This window comes from Mastigoproctus giganteus, chromosome 13, assembly GCF_048544385.1.
Source record: "Mastigoproctus giganteus isolate SK-2022 chromosome 13, ASM4854438v1, whole genome shotgun sequence".
Taxonomy (NCBI): domain Eukaryota; kingdom Metazoa; phylum Arthropoda; class Arachnida; order Uropygi; family Thelyphonidae; genus Mastigoproctus; species Mastigoproctus giganteus.
In genome coordinates, this window is record NC_143587.1 from 60493705 (window position 1) to 60499480 (window position 5776).

Here is a 5776-nt window from a genome sequence, read left to right on the forward strand (position 1 = left end):
TTTCCATCACATCTATCTACAAAATTTCTGAAACATGATAATCTGAAACGTTTTAGAATCCGTTGAGAAAACTGTGGCCAAAATATACTGAACACCTTAAATACCGTTGTTTAAAACTTTAACGAACAGAAAATCCATTTTTCTGATATGTTGATTTACTTTTTAATTTTTCTTATAACGATAGGCAACAGAACCCGAATAGACCTCCGCTATTGTGTTCCTTTTATTTTGAAGTTAATATTCCTTTCACAACTTAACTATTTTCTTAGAAACGTTTTGACTCATATTTTATGTTAGATTTCTTAAGTATTCATAGTTTTTCCGAATATTTTTATCGGTAAAGTAAGAACATTAAAGTTGTCTTAAATCTTTCCCCCTCTAAACCGTTAAGTTTTGTATGTATTTAAAGACAGGCGCATTTCGAGTTTTGGCAACTTCTGATATTTCTCTCGTGAAAGGTATTTTTATTTTTCTATAATTAGGCATTAAAATATGACTAAAGGGGATTTTTCTGGTTTATATTATTAACTTTTTTTAAAAATTCACTGAAGTTATTAAGAATCTTGTTACTTTTTTGCAATAAAATATTATGGTTTAAAAACCAGCAGGTATATATAAATAGGAGGTATATTGATTTTTATTATTAAAATTACTGAATGAGTTATAGAAGTAAACTAAAGTAGTATCGACCGTCAAATATCCTTATACCAGTATTCTTTTGCATTTTCAAAATGCAGAAGGAGAAATATACCAAGTCCAGTGTTTGTTAAACACTGTTTCGGTCCTTCGTCAGATATACACGCAGATACCTAATTTAAAAACTTGGTAGCTTACCGAACTAGAGATTCTTCCTCAAAAAATACCGCTTTGCATCCAATTTTTGTTGCATACGCTTTCAGGAAGAAATCTTTTCCTTCTGCTTTAATTTATGATTAGTGCAACCCAGTTACAAACCCTTGTATTTATTATAGCATTAAAGCTTAATTGGCATCAGTTATACAAGTGCTGGTCAACCCGTTTTGAAATACGGACCATTTTTTTTTTACTTAATTTGAAAACCGCTGACTATTTCAATTTTTGTAATTGAGGTCATGGACCACAAAAAAAATTATAATCGTGTGCACATATACTTTATATAATAATAACGTTTTTTAATGGTTGTAACAGGCATACACTATTAGCAACTTTAACCATATTGCTTTATGAGACCAACTAATTCGGCCACATTGGGGAAAGAGCCCATAAAATTCCTTACGGAAGTCGAACCTGGTTTTTCCCCTCGGTGCGTGGAGGATGATACCTATATCCACTTGCCATGAGTGCCAGAAACGTTTTTTGTAGTACAATAATATATACCCATACTCTCAATTTCTGTGGATAACAAGGCTGGGAACCACTACTTTACAGCAATTATATAATTTACTTAAGAGGACGGGTTCAAATCCGTGCTGTTTTTGTATTCTCTGTCTTGTGAATCCCTCTCGGCCCCACGTCTAGCCTTTCTTTGATGCACTGGTTGCCTATCAATGTTAAAAGCCCCATAACCGAATTACAGACTGGGTTAACCGAATCATTCATCGCTGGCTCAATTGCATCGCCATCAAAGTAATTTTTAATTTCCCTTTCGAATTTTAGAAAAAAAATTATTGTTAAAGTAGTAAATAAATTATCCTAGAGTTTATCGAGGATGGAAGTGAAAGTTTCGACTCCTAAATCTGCTAACGTAAATTAAACAAAACTCGATTCTCGTTTTATTGTTTCTGGAGGTCTTGACTTATGCATGATTAAAGATAATTTGCAATTCTGGTTTTATTAAACGTTCTTAGAATTTTTATACTTTTCTATTCTGTATAAGCTGCTGACTAGAAGTGGACTCCATTCATGGCTTCACTTTCGAAGAATATGCTTATCTAATCGTGGACACGTTGTCCTCAATGATTTGTACATGCACCTGCATTGTGTTCTTCTCTTTGCCAACCAACATTACACATCAAAATGCACTTACTTGGGAAGTGTTCACTCAATAGTTCAATACAATTTTTTTTAAAAAAAAGATATGAGACTTTTAGAATTCTACGAAAAGACTCATTTCTTTTTATAAAAAACTAACGAATACAATGAACGCTTTAAAATGTTATTGCTTATAATTTATTTCGATAAAAGACTTGAAAAAGCTTTTTATAATGGTAATGAAAACTTTTAATTTCATTTAAAAAAGATATTGTTTTAAGTGAACAAAGTATTAATCAGCTTTACTAACAGTTCGGTTATTTTTTTCTTTTATTCTAGAGATAAGAATTTGGATTTGCCTTTGGTGTTGTAACTTTTCGGAAAGATGCCTGCGATTATCGAAATTCCTCTCAGAGATTCAGACGAAGTAATCGAGATACGTAGTGATAAACTTCCAGAGGGCACGGAAGTATTGGAAATTCTTCGACACGAAGAGGCTCCCCTTCGTTCATGGATTGATCTTGCTATTGAATACCATCGCCAAGGAAAACAAGAGGAATTCAGGGACATATTGGAAGCTTCAAGAAGGGATGCAGGCTTAATATATGTGGATGTTCAAAATGACCAGATGCGATCCCTGGATATTCTGGCCGCTTACTATGTACAGCAAGCAAATAAGGAAAGAAACAGAGAGAAAAAAATAGAGCTCTTTAGAAAAGCAACGTTGCTTTACTCTGCAGCTGACAAGATCATAATGTATGATAAACAACACCTTCTGGGACGAGCTTACTTTTGTTTTCTGGAAGGAGACAAGATGGAACAAGCTGAGACGCAATTTAATTTTGTCCTCGCTCATACCCCTGACAGCGTTCCAGCTTTGCTCGGAAAAGCTTGTATATTATTTAACAAGAAAGATTACACAGGAGCTCTTGCGTTTTACAAAAGAGTCCTTCGCACCAATCCTAAATGTCCGGCTGAAGTGAGAATAGGAATTGGACACTGCTTTTACAAAATAGGGAATCATTATAAAGCAAGGTTGGCCTTTGAACGAGCCCTACAGTTAGATCCAAGATGCTTAGGAGCCTTAGTAAGTTTGGCTGTCATGCAATTGAATGAAATGACACGAAAAAGCATTAGAAATGGAGTACAGATGCTAGCTGAAGCATATAGCGTTGACTCCAAGGATCCGGTGACACTTAATCATTTGGCTAATCATTTTTTCTTTAAAAATGAATATGCTAAGGCACAACAGCTTGCACTCCATGCTTTCCATAATACTGAAAACACAGCTATGAGAGCCGAGAGTTGCTTTCAACTAGCCAGGATTTTCCATGCTCAAGAAGATTATGATCACGCTTTTCAGTATTATTATCAAGCAATCAAATTCGCCCCCTCATTCTTGCTTCCTTACTATGGAATGGGACAGATGCATTTATACAAAGGAGATAAAGCAAAATGCCTCTCGATGTTTTGAGAAAGTTCTTCGAGCTGAACCTGGTAATTATGAAAGCATGAAGATCTTAGGATCCCTGTATGCACAGTCTGCATGCCCATCTAAGCGTGACCAAGCAAAGACTTATCTGACCGCGGTAACAGAACGCTTTCCAAATGATGTCGAAGCATGGATTGAACTGGCTCAACTTCACCAAAATTCAGATACCGAAGGCGCCTTGTCGGCGTACATAACAGCTATTCGCATATTACAAGAGGAAGTAAGAGCTGATGTTCCACCAGAAATTCTCAACAATGTTGCTGCGCTTCTTTACAGTTTAGGAAATCTTAAAGATGCTAAGCAATACTATGAAGCATCATTGAAGAGGTCTCACATCGAAAGCCACCAGGACCGGCCCTATTATAATTGCATTTCACTGACAACATTCTATAACCTAGCCCGTCTGTACGAGACTCTCCTTGAATTTGATAAGGCTGAAAGGATTTACAAAAACATAATCAGAAAGCATCCTCGCTATGTCGACTGTTACCTTCGCTTGGGGTGTATGGCTAGAGACAGAGGACAGACATACGAAGCGACAGACTGGTATAAAGAAGCGCTGTCCATTAACCAGGATCATCCTGATGCATGGTCACTAATTGGTAACCTTCACCTAGCAAAACAGGAATGGGGTCCATCTCAAAGGAAATTCGAACGTGTTCTTGGACAAAAGGAGACAAGCAATGACACTTACTCTTTGATTGCCTTAGGTAATGTCTGGTTGGCGACTCTTCACTATCCAAAACGTGACAAAGAAAAGGAGAAAAGACATCAAGACAGAGCGTTATCAATATATGAACGAGTTTTACATACAGATCCAAGCAATGTATGGGCTGCTAATGGAATTGGAGCTGTCTTAGCCCATAAAGGCTACTTCCCAGAGTCCAGAGATATATTTGCCCAGGTTCGAGAAGCAACAGCTGATTTTTGTGATGTCTGGATGAATATCGCGCATATTTACGTGGAACAGAAACAATATGCTGCTGCTATTCAGATGTACGAGAGTTGCTTGAAGAAGTTCTTCAAATATTATGATGCGGAAATCCTCATGTATCTGGCTAGAGCTTACTTCAAATGCGGCAAACTGAAGGAATGTAAACGTACATTATTAAAGGCAAGAATGGTCAATCCTCACGATACTGTTTTGGTGTATAACATTGCTCTGGTACTTCAGCTAATGGCAACACAAACATTGGAGAGCGATAAGAGTAACTTGAAGGCAGTTCTTTGTTCCGTAAATGAACTGAAATTATCACGGAGGTATTTCCATTATCTGAGCATTCATGGAGAGAGAATGAAATACAATCTTGCTCAGGCTGCAGTGGAAGTAAGGAGATGTCAAGACTTGTTAAGTCAAGCACAGTACCATGCTGCACGAGCGCGTCGGTTCGACGAAGAAGAGAGAGAATTTCGACAGAAACAAGAACGGGAACGAGAAGCACTTCGTCAAAAATTGATGGAAGAACAAAAACGTGCCGAAGAACTGCAGTTCCGGCAGAAGCAAGAATTAATTAAGAAAAGACAGGCTTTCATAGAAAAAAACAAAAGTAAGCTGGTATTTTCTAACGTGGCTGAAGAAAAGTCCCGTAAAAATGGCAAGAGTAAGAAGACTCAAAATGATTTGAAGGGTGGTTCTGACGAAAACGAAGAACCAAAGAAAAAGAGACGGAAGAAGGATGCCGGTGGTTCAAAAGACTGCCGGAAGCAAAAGAGGAAACCAACAAAGAAAGCTAAGAAAATAGCTGCAAAAGATGCCAACTTATCTGGTAAACAAAAAAGGCGAGTAGTATCAAAAGCTTTCATTTCGTCAAGTGAGGATTCAGACAGCGACAAAGAAAACAATGTAGAAGTGCCACAGAAGAAACCGACTGGAAACCTAAGAAGTGGGTTGGTTCATACAGTGAATCTGAAGAAAGCCAGTACCTAAAGGAAACGGCAATGGATTGTGTGATACAGTCGGATGCCCAGCTCACTTCAAAAAAGAAAAGCATTCTAAAGTTCAGATGAGGTAGTGCGAAAGGAATGATATTGTTCAACGTTCCGATCTATCAATGTTCTCAATTCTGTGTTTCTACAGCACTATAATTCCAGATATTCATATGAAGAACGAAAGTGATGAATGTTCTACTGAAGAAATCGACGATTAATATTCTTACTCGGGAAAGAAAAATTTAAAGCTATGAAAGTTCTGAAAGAGAATTTCCTATCCTGTTAAAAAATAATTCTATTGTAGTGTGTTTTGATTTGGCATAAGAAATAAAAGTTTCTTTCTTCATTTAAATCTGTGTTTTGTCTGTCAAATTGGTGTAATTATTTTAGTTCATTACAATGCAG

The 5776-nt window shown here is 36.8% G+C and overlaps 1 pseudogene; it reads left to right on the forward strand.

Moving 5' to 3' along the window:
- Positions 1–2335: 2335 nt before the first annotated feature.
- LOC150076097 (RNA polymerase-associated protein CTR9 homolog pseudogene) lies at positions 2336–5369 on the forward strand (annotated as a pseudogene).
- Positions 5370–5776: the final 407 nt, after the last annotated feature.